Source organism: Peromyscus leucopus, chromosome X (assembly GCF_004664715.2).
Source record: "Peromyscus leucopus breed LL Stock chromosome X, UCI_PerLeu_2.1, whole genome shotgun sequence".
NCBI classification, from domain to species: domain Eukaryota; kingdom Metazoa; phylum Chordata; class Mammalia; order Rodentia; family Cricetidae; genus Peromyscus; species Peromyscus leucopus.
The window spans coordinates 63,122,820-63,134,370 of NC_051083.1; the positions used below are offsets into that span (position 1 = coordinate 63,122,820).

At 44.8% G+C, this 11,551-nt stretch overlaps 1 long non-coding RNA gene across 1 annotated transcript; it reads left to right on the forward strand.

Moving 5' to 3' along the window:
• Positions 1 to 2,772: 2,772 nt before the first annotated feature.
• LOC119086644 lies at positions 2,773 to 10,103 on the forward strand. The gene is made up of 2 exons (XR_005089990.1): positions 2,773 to 3,284; positions 9,107 to 10,103. It is a non-coding gene; the product is annotated as an uncharacterized LOC119086644 (long non-coding RNA).
• Positions 10,104 to 11,551: the final 1,448 nt, after the last annotated feature.

The following is an 11,551-nucleotide window of genomic DNA, read 5'->3' on the forward strand; positions in this document are numbered from 1 at the left end:
CCGGGTCACGTAACTCGCGGAGCCATTTCGGGAGCGGCACAGGGACTATTTGGCTGAGACGCATGCTCATCTGTGTCATGCCCCCTTTTCCTGTCCCCCCCCCCTTCTCAGTGCCAGAGACCCAGGCTTGTATAACTTGTAAAATGGCGGCGGCGGGACATTTGCTTACTTCCCGGGATTAGCAAAGCAGCTAGAGGATGACTCTATAAGGAGAGTGGAGAAGCTGGCCAGTTATAATGTGTCAGGGTGAGTGCCGGCCTCGCTCCCGTCAGAGAGGTGGCCCGGGCTGCGGACCACGTGTTCTGCCGAGCGGGCGGAGTAGCCGGCTTGCATTCCCTATTTCTCCCCTACTTCACAGTACATGATAAATGTTCAGTCCCTGCATCACCCGACCTCCACTGATGAAGCCGTGAAGCCGGTGAGGCCGATTCCTAGGAAAGACCCGGTGTAGAGGTTTCCTTTCGTTTTCCTTTGTCTAATTGGGGTTTTACAGATACCGCGAGTCTCCAAAATGGAGTGTTTACTCCAGCTCCCGGAGGCCTCCAAGAACAGCTTAACTTCTTGGGCCTCAGCTCTTTCTTATCAAAACTTAGTACTTTGATAAAGCTAACTTGTTTGTAACATACATATAATATGGTATATTAGGCTTTTTTTTTTTTCTATGCCTTTCATATGTACCCTAAATGAGGACCCGAGTATATAATACTGAATATGTGGTCTGGAAGCATCTGAATGCCTGTTATAATAGGACTTATGTTCTGTTGTTGGATGCTTATTTTGTCTAAAGAAATTTCATTATCTTACTTAGGTATTGCTGAATAAAGTATGAGTTGTTACAACCATTTGGAAGCATTAATGTAGCAATATTTAGGGAAATAAAAATACAGATATTACTTGACCAAGTATATGGAATACCAAGGTCCAATACCTGGAACTCAGTAGTCTGACTTTTAAGGATCCATCCTTCAGAAAAGAAAAACATCACTATATAAATAAGGGTATGGATAGCTAAAGAGGATGCTTGTGCTATTTTCTTTTTGTGGCAAGTAACAAGGAAGAACCTGTGTATCCATCAGCAGAAGGATTACAGGCCCACATCCATTTCTACATTTTTTGGTGACATTTTTTTTCTAGCATGGTCGGACTTTTGCACGGCAGCTCACAATCCCTTATAACTCCAGTTCCAGGGCATCCAACCCATCTTCTGACCTCCTTTGGTACCAGGTACATGATGCATAAACATACATGTAAGAAAAACATTCATACATATATAAATTAAATAAATACATTAATTTTTATTTGCTTTTTGAAAAAGATTTATTTTTATTTCACGTGCTTTGGTGTTTTGCCAAAGTATGTATGTCTGTGTGAGGGTGCCAGATCCTCAGAACTGGAGTTACAGAAAGTTGTGCGCTGCTATGTGGGTGCTGGGAATTGAACCCAGATCCTCAGAAGAGGAGCCAATGCTCTTGGCCACTGAGCCATCTCTCCAGCCCAAATAAATTGAAATTTTAAATGAATAAAAGTAACAAAATAAAAGAAGCAAAAATTATGCATATGTTTGCATATCTGTGTGTGTGTGTGTGCATGCAGGTGCCTTCAGAGGTCAGAGGCATCAGCTCCCGGAGCTGATGTTACAGAAAGTGAACAAAATGCCTGACACGATGTCGGCAATGGAGCTCTAGTCATCTGCAAGAGCAGGGAGTGCTTTTATCCATTGAGCTGCCGTCTCTCTCTCCCATGTTGGTCTATTTAAACTGTGTCTTTTGCCTTTATTATGTTCTGGTCTCCTTTCTAGTGTTGTCATATAATATGCTGACCAAGAGCAACATGGAGGGAGAAAGGGTTTATTTGGTTTGCACTCCCACATCGTAAGTCCACCATTGAGGGAAGTCAGGGCAGGAACTCAAGCCGGGGCTTGAAGGAGAAACTATGGAGGAATGCTGTTGGCTGGCTCGCCCACAGGCCCATGCTTAGCTAGCATTACAGCCAGCACCACCCACCCAGGGAATTGAGACTACCTTTTGCTTTAGGCGAATGTGATCTGAGCAATCCCTCAGAGGACTGTAGGCTGTGTCGAGTTGATAGTTCAAGGTAACTGGGGCATGTGCTTTGTAAAAGTCTTAAAGAATTTTGGGCCGCTCCATGCCATCACTCTCCCTGTACCCAAGGTCTATTTTATTGTTGTGGTTTTTTTGAGATGGTTTCTCTGTGTAGCCCTGGCTGTCCTGGCTCTCTCTGTCGACCAGGTTGGCTTTGAACTCAGAGATTCACCTGCCTCTGCCTCGTGAGTGCTGGGATTAAGGGTGTGTGCCGCCACCACCCAGCGTTTAATTACAATCTTTAGAGAAATATGTCAGCCTTGAAGCATTGCCGATTTATATGTGCATACCCTTGGTTGTGGTAGCATTATCTTCTATTCCTATTTAGCTGAGAGGGTTTTTTTGTTTTGTTTTGTTTTGTTTTGTTTTGTGTGTATACATATCTATATATAATTTATTTTTATTTTATGTGCATTGGTGTTTTGCCTGTATGTATCCTTTGTGAGGGTGTCAGATTCTCTGGAACTGGAGTTACAGTGAATTGTGAGTTACCATGTGACTAATAGACACTTTAAAAAAAATCAAAATTAAAAGAAAAGGAAAACAGGAAACAAGAGGTTGGGAATTTAGCTCAGTGGTACAGTGCTTGCCTAGCAAGCTCAAGGCCCTGGGTTTGGTCCTCAGCTTGTGGGGGGAGGGGGAGGAAGACACTGTTGTACTGCCTTAAAACAAACAAAACAACAACAACAACAACAAAAGCCATGGTTGCTGGGGATCTGAGTTCAAACCCCCATGCTATCCAGAAAGCGCTTTACCCAGGGAGCTATCTCCCAACCTCTAGTTCCTTTTACACAGTGTTTGATTTCGTTTCATATTTTGGTACAGGTTTTGTATCAAGAGATACTGATCTGTATTTTTATGTTTTCTTCACTCGCTTGCAGTTTGGTATCAGGGCAATATGGAATCAGGGCAATAGTTGGGAAGCGACTTTTGCTTCTCATGGCGAGCTGATGTTTTTGTTGTTTGTTTGTTTCTGTTTTAAAGACAGAGTTTGACTCTGTAGCTCAAGGTGGCCGGGCAGTCGCCATGTTGGATGGGCCCTAAGCTTGCAGCAGGCCTCCTGACTCAGCCTCCCTCCCGGATGCTGAGGTTACAACAAGAGCCACCATGCCTACCTGAAGAGCTGGTGTTTAAAGGAAACTAAAGCCTGGTGATTCGTTGTGCACAGGGGAAGCCTTTCTGGTATGGATTTGGTTCCTACAGTAACTAAAACATGCTTCTGCTGATCTTTTTGTTTTCACCAAACTCTGAGAGTTTATGTTTTCCAAGGAGACACTTCCTTTTGTCTTAATTGGTCATACTTTGCGTGGGGTGTTGCCATGGCTGTTCTTTTAACTGCTGACATCCATAAATTATTTTTTCTTTCTCTTACGACAGTGGTCCTTTTTGCATTCCTGGCCTCCAGCCAGAGACAGGGCATTTCCCACTTTCTGAGCAAAGACAAAACTCAGAGCTGTTGCTTTCAAGGTGCATTCCCTAAGCTGCTTGAACATCTTCTAGCTCCTGTCCTCATCAACAGTCCCAGGCTGCCTGGGTAAGCTGTGTTCTCTCCAGTCATTTTCTGTTACTGAGGCTCCTGTTCTGTAGATAAAATTCCATCCTGTTTCCTTGGATATCTTGCAGTTTTGGCTGAAACCCAAAGATTTTAGGTAATATGCTGCATTGATTTATTTTATTGGAGGGTATTTCTGAGACAAGGTCTTACTCTGTAGTACAGGCTAGCCTAGAAGTCACTAGTAGCCAAGGCCTGCCTTGAACTCACAGCAGTCCTCTTGCTCAGCCTCCAGAGTGTAGGGTTGTAGGCTTGATGACCCACACCCTGCTCACTGTAGGGATTTTGAGTACTGTTTCTTCCTGTCCTTTTAAAGTCTGGTCTACTTTCTTCACTGAGTGACTTGATAGGACTTCAACTAATGTGGGTTTTTGTTTTTTTTTTTTTTTTTTTTTTTTTTTTTTTTGCACTTTATCCTCGATGTCAGTCTTAGGAGGGAACAGCATTGAACTTAAGCTTAATCTCTGCTCTTGTTGTCATATCTAACCACTAGTTTGTATTAATTACAAGAGAATCTATTGTTTTTATCCCAGGTACTTGTGTGCGTGATTTTGTGATTGTGTGTGCGTGTTAGCTTATTTGGAGTTCAGAGGTTGACTTCGGGTGTCTTCCTCTATTACTCTCCACTTGTTCCTTTTGAAATTTTGAAATGCATTTTATTTTATGTGTATGGGTGTCTTGCATGCATGCATGTCTGCATACCACTGTATGCTTGGTGCCCCAGTGGAAGCCAGAAGAGGGAACTGGATCCCCTGGAACTGGAGTTGCAGGCAATTATAAAACACCATATGGGTGCTGGGAATGAACCTGGGTCCTCTGGAAGACCAGCCAATGCTCTTTACTGGTGAACCATCTCTCCAACCTCCCTTCCCTTATGTTTTTGAGTCAGGGTGTGGTGGCTTGAATGAGATAGGCCCCGGGCCTTTGAGTACCTGGTCCCTAGTTGATGGCATGGTTTGGAAAGGCTGAAGAGGTACAGCCTGGTTGGAGGAAGCATGGCACTGGAGGCAGGCTTTGTGGGTTTAAAGCCTGGAGCTATGTGACTTCTCTGTCTCTGCGTCACGCTTGCTCCAGCTGCTGCTCCAGCTGCCGTGCCTGCAGCCTCCACTCCACCTTCATGGACTAACCCTCCGGCACCATAAGCCCAAATCATTTCCTTCTTCTGTATTGTTTTTATCACAACAGTAGGAAAGTAACCGCTACACTGAGTTTCTCGTTGGACTTCAGGTAGACCAGCTGGCCGGCCAGCCCGTGGAGTCCCACCTGTCTGCCACTGTGCTGCAGTGTGCCACCATGCCCAGCTTTTACAGACGTGCTTGGGATCTGAACTCAGGTCTTCATGGTTGCATAGCCAGTGCTTGACTCATTGAACTGGCTCCCTCACCCCTCCTGTGGCTCTTGGTAAAATTCACCCACAGTGTGATGCAGATAAATGTATGTCCTTTTGACAAGGGAGTATTTGAGGCCTATGAAGGAGCCCAAGAATGACCACTCCCAAATATGGTGCCCTGTTATGCTCATTATATTAAACGAGAGCAGAAGATACTAGAAAAGTATAGGTCTCCTTATAAAGCCCAGACCTGCTGAGGAATGCAATAATTACCTCTATCCTCTTTCTTGAGTTTTCTTTTGCTCCTTCAAGACAGGGTTTCTCTGTGTAGCCCTGGCTGCCCTGGAACTCACTCTGCAGACCAGGCTGGCCCTGGACTAAGAAAGCATGCACCACCATCCCAGGCTCTTCCTTAGGTTTTCATTAAACTGATTTGTATCACAGGGAGAAAGACCCAGGTAGTAGCCCTTTGCTGTACATCATTGCCTTGGTCTCAGGCTTCATTCAGTATTCCAAAGAAAACCATTCACCAGCAGTTGTCTGTCTAGAGCAGTGGTTCTCAACCTTGCTAACGCTGCAGCCCTTCAGCACAGTCCCTCATTTTGTGGTGAGCCCCCCCCACCATAAAATTATTTTCACTGCAACTTCATAACTGTAATTTTGCTACTGTTGTGAATTGCATTATAAATATTTTTGGAGATAGAGGTTTGTTAACTGGTTTGCAACCCACAGGTTGAGAACCACTGGTCTGTAGGCTCAATAGAAAGTCCTAGCCTATTCCTTGTTTCTCTAAATTCAGTGAAGGCCCATATAAATCACTATAGTACCCCCCAAACTGTATACATCCCCCACTTTTCTGCTCCTCTATGGAAAATGGGCATATGTAAGCTTCCGAATTATGCGAGGCTCATGACTGCTTCCATTTGCAAGTCTTTTCTCTTCTTATTTGGTCTGTCACTTGCTTTAGGGAGCTTTCATAAGGGGCAGATTGAGTGATTAGTCAGACTAGTCAGACTAGTTTTCTCTGCTGAATCTAGCCCCATGGCTCTTTATTCTCCTCCTTGCTTTCAGCTCCTTAGAATTTCCTGTTTGTTACTCACCACCAACTTCTCTATTGTGACTGGGAGCATCCTTAGCCTTTTGCTTTCCCCCATTGTGTTCCAAATCGGTTTTCTTGAGGGTGCCTTTCTGGGTTGTGCCTTTCAGGGTTCAGCCTGTGCCCCACTGCTCTGGAGTTGAAGGCAGAGCAAGTGACTTGCTCTTCTCAGAATGATACCCCAGCTTTACAGGGCGTTTGACAGGGAGTCATACATAGCCTGGTGTCCTAAATAATCATGTTCCCCTCAGGTGGTTTTTGTGTCGTCCCTCAGACGTCTTGTTCCATGTAACTGTCTTTATTCCTGTAGTATTCTTTAATTTTTAGTGTTTCATGACATTCCTTAGCTTTGTGACTGGCAGGGAGTATGTCTCATCTGCTTGATGTATTATGTCTTAGTCTTATAAATTATGTCCTTGGGTCTCATGGTAGTGCCCTATTCCATACCCCTGCGCCCTGCTCCCTTTCCTAATTTAGAACTCAGTATTTATTTCTCCCTTTTTCCTGGGGCCCATCTTGTCCATTCACCAGGGTCACATAGCTTTCACACTTGGATACTTTTTGGTTGAAAAATGGATTTAGAAGGTAAAGTGTGAGTATTGGATGTCCTGGTGAGTCTGCACTGCTTCTGGACGGTCTAAGCAGCGAGCCAGAAAAGAAATATGTGTATATAGTAATTCTGGTGTCTGTTTAGTTATCTCACTGTAAGGCTATGTGTGTTACCTATTAAAGTAAGCATGAATACACAGAAGTATCTCTAATTCTAGTCTGAGATGGAGGTAGTAGTTGATTTTTAAACTTTTCTCTGACAATAGAAAAACTGGTCCTGGCATCTTCACTCACTTCTGTGTTTTACTCTGTGTGTAAAGTGGTTTCATGGCTGCAGATGCTCCGGGGAAGCCCAGATGTACCGACTAGCATTAGGATTGTTCCTTCAATCCATTTCTAAACAATGCACACGTTATCTTTTCTTTTTCCTCATAGATGCCATATAACTTTTCTTCTGTACCTTGGAATCTAGGATTCACTTGAATGAACATTTGTAGAATGAGTGAGGTATTGGGTTGTTGTTGTTGTTGTTTTAATGTGGTCAATTGTTTCAGCATCTTTTGCAAAAGGATCACCCTTCCCAGTTGTATGATGATTGCATCCCTGTGCAAATAAATCCTGAAACCATTCTTGGTGACACTTGCCTGTAATCATAGCAGGAGGTAGAGGCATGAGGATCAGAAGTTGAAGGTCATGCTCACCTACCCATGGAGTTTAAGACTACCTTGGAGCTGGGTGTCGGTGGAGCACGCCTTTAATCCCAGCACTCAGGGGGCAGAGGCAGGCAGATCTCTGTGAGGTCAAGGCTAGCCTGGTCTACAGAGCAAGATCCAAAACTGCACAGAGAAACCCTGTCTCAAAAAAACAAAAAACAAACAAACAAACAAAAAAAGACTACCTTGAGCTACATGATACCCTGTGTCGAGCTACAGGGGCAGAAAGAAAGAGGAGGAAGGGAGAGAAAACAGATTATACATTTTCATGGGTCTGTGTCTTGGACGCTTTTTTTTTTTAAGCTTGTGTGATTTTCTGTGGTGTGTGAGACTGCAAGCACACCTGAGGAGAATGGAGGCTTTCGGGATTCTGTCCTGTCCTTCCCCTTGTTTGTTCGATGCAGGACCTCCAACCAGCCGACGCCTCCTATAGTCTGCCTCGTCTAGTTGGCAGAGGAGCAGACAGCTCATGGCTCCTAGTTCAAGATCGTAGGGCCAGGCCAGGGAGATAGATGGATCAGTGGGTCAAAGCACCTGCACTGCAAGTCTGAGAACCTGAGTTTGGTTCCTGGAACCAACAACAGCAACAAAAGCTGCAGGCAGTGGCACACATCTGGAACCCTGGTACTCCTACGGTGAGATGGGAGGCAGAGACAGGAGAATCAGGCAGAAGCTTGCTGGTCAGCTAGGCTGGAGAAGGAGGCACAGGGGCAGAACTGACTCCTGAACGTTGGGGTCCTCTGGCTTCCACGTGCACTCCATGACATCATACTTCAACACTTGATGGGGGCAACCTTAGCTGGCTCCCTTTCAGTCTGGGAGAATGATCCCAAACCCCCCAAAATGAGGATACTTTCCATTACTCCATTTCCTCTCCCTTAGCCTTACCCTCTGTGTATTTGAACAAGGCTTCCTCTTTAGTGCCACCTTGACCTGTGTCTCCATCAACTAGACTGGACCTCCACCCTGATAAACTCATGCCCCCAGCATAACTGTTGCTACCAATCACCAGAGCTTCCTGTCTCCTTTGCCTGGTTGCATATAGGATAAAAGACACATAACTGATTCTTACCCTTTTGTTATCATAATAGGGTAATGGCAGATGTTGGCACAGGACTAGGAGGTCTAAGTGTATCATTCCTTATTGAAAACATACAATCAATCCTTGATGAAGGTTCTCAATGTCTAACAAGAATCTAGGATTGAGAGTAGAGGGTTAACTGAGAGGTTAAGAGCACTTGCTGCTCTTCCAGAGAATCTAGGTTTGGTTCCTTGCTAGATCCTTGCTAGGTTTGATTCCTTCCAGCTTTGGGGGGGGGGGATAAGAATTCAGGTCCCACACCAGTTCCTAGCACCCGCAACTGCCTGTAACTCCTATTTCTGAGAGTTCTAAGGGGTCCAACACACTCTTCTGGCCTCTGCAGGCACCAGACACTCATGTGGTACGTGCAGGCAAAACACTCATTCACATAAAATAAATATTTTAAAAAGAAAATATTTTTAAAAATCACTCTCCAAAACAGAAGAGGCCTAAATCACTTAGGGACAGAAAAGGGGACTTTGCCTCTTTGGGGGAAAGCAGTGGTGCTTTTCTATAAATCATTCCGACTGGGTCAGGCTGTAGCAACAAAGCTGACTTATTTCAAAAACTGGAAGTGGTTTTCCGAATTCTGGAACAAATGGTTTCAGAAGTCACCCTGAGTGACTGTCTTCTGCCAGCTGTCACCACTCTGATAATAACCATTTTGGTTTTTATACCCATAGGTCCTTCTCTAGTCCGTCTGCTATCCAGATTTACCCAAAGCACCATGCAACACGTGAGCACTATCCTCCTGACGTGTGAACTGAGACACCAACCTCTGAGTCAAAGACTGCCACCTGATAATGACGTCAGCAGCAAGTGGCCAGAGTGATCTCAGTGCCACCTAGCCTCCGCCACCACCTCCTTTTCTATAAAATTGTCCCTCTGTTCCTTTTACATGGACAATAAGGCTGAAAATACTATGTCAGGTAAGTAAGGAGTGTGTCCATCTCAGAAATGGGCCTTCCAGGTAGCAAAGCCCTAAACAAAGAGAGCTGCGGGCAAGGGCACACTCAGCTTCCCTGGCACTCAGGGCCTAGAAGCTGCTGGGCACTGGCACACTTCATAAGTCATACACTCACGAGGCTCGCTGCCCTGAAGAATTTTTCAGATGCTTTTTTATCCTGAGATGTGCTGAAGACTTTCCAAGCACCTGGCCCAGGCCAAACTACAAAGTTTACAGTGACCTTTAACCCAATTTGGTAATGTCAACCAACTTGAGGCTTTCTTGTGGCACACTTCTCCCTCACTACAGGACCTTAAGACAAGGCCCGTTGCTTTCCCTGGGTGGCCTGAACCACTGCGGCAGACATACTGTGCCATGGGGTTGAGTAAACCCTTTGCCTGAAAGTCATTGTGACTCTGTGCCTCCTTTGACCCACAGTGACGGGGTAGCTGAGCGTTTGTTGAAATAAAGCGATATAGTTTGCTACATCAGCTGACTCCTCCTGCCATGCAAACGTCCTCTGTAGCATGCTATGTTGGAGCTGTAATTGCAGTCAGTGCTTTCATGCACTTCTGCTGTGCTATCAACTAAGTGAATGGAACGGTTTAAATTCTTTGTGATATAAAATGCTAACAATATCTTCATCAGGCAGAAAAGCCATCTCGAGTAACCTGTTCTTTTTCTTGTAAGAAAGCAAACTCCTCATCCATTAAAGTTTTGTTTATAAGATTGCAGCAATTCTGTAATATCTTTTTAAAGATTTTTTTCTCTGTGTGTGTGTGTGTGTGTGTGTGTGTGTGACATGCATGCGTGTGCATGCGTGTGAGCATATGCTCGCAGAACCTGGAAAAAGGTGTCGGATCCCCTGGAACGGGAGTTACAGGCAGTGGAGCTGCCATGTGGTCGGGGTGGGGGGTGGAGGAGGGGGGGGACCAAATCCGTGGCTTCTGGTAGAGCTGCAGGTGCTCTTACCTGCTGAGCCATCTCTCCAATTGCAGCAATTCAGCAACATCTTTAGACTGCTTTCTTTCTTTTCTCCCCCGCCCCCCCAGAGCTGAGGACGAAACCCAGGGCCTTGTGCTGGCTAGGCAAGCGCTCTACCACTGAGGCAAATCCCCAACGCCTTCTTAATTCTACTTTTGACACTTTTACTACATCTGAGGTTACTTCCTCTACCGAAATCTTGACTCATTCCCAAGATCACCCACTAAGGCTGGAATCAACTTTTTCCAAACTCCTGTTACTTTTGATTTTTTTTTTTTACTCCCCTCCCACCCACCCACCCACCCTCCCACCTCCACCCCGGGTATCAGAGCTTTAGTAGGAGGAGGGGAGACAAAAGAACCAGGCCTGGGGTGAAGCACGTGCACAGGAGAGAGACAGAGACAGAGACAGAGACAGAGAGAACAGAGAAGAGATAGCGGGGGACGGGGGAGAACAGAATAGATAGGAGTGATTTTTTTTTCTATGCAAAAGTTAATGTAAACACACTATACAAGTGCCTGGAGCTCAGAGGTCTAACTGGCCTCTGCCTCCTGCGTGCACCACTTTGCCTGGCTGCAGTAATTTTTCCAATACAAAAGTCCTTAAATATACATTTAAATATATACGTTTAAAATAAAAACTTATGATAAAATATACCACAAACAATTCAGAAGAAACCTAACTTGCTTTGCATATAAACAACAGAGCCTTAGTAATTATGGTCTTAAAGAGTTAACAGGAGAAACAGGCGAAAGACATGACTAGCTAAACATTAGGAAAGAAAAAGGATAGGAAGGGAAGGCAAGATGCAGTAGGAGCACAACATCTCCTCTCTTGGACTGAGCTAACATTCAGCACAGAAGGGCGGTAGTGACAGGAAAAGGCACTTTTATGTGGTGCTGTGGAGCGGTGAATCAGCCCTTTCTTTTTGGATAGATGTCTTGGCTTCCTGCAGGCAGCCCTTCCCCCCCAACCCCCCCTTTGGCCACATTTCTTGCCCGGGCTTCCCTGTAGTAGCTTTGATTTCTTTGTTTTTGGTGCCCAAGAAATTTCTTCTCTACCCTTTGATGTTTCTTACATATTTTTAATGTGTTCTTGTTTGTACAGTATTTCTACTTTGAGTGGGTTTGCTTAAGCTCACCATAATGACTAATTCGAACTATGAGGGAAATAAACAAAATTTATCACACATAAAATA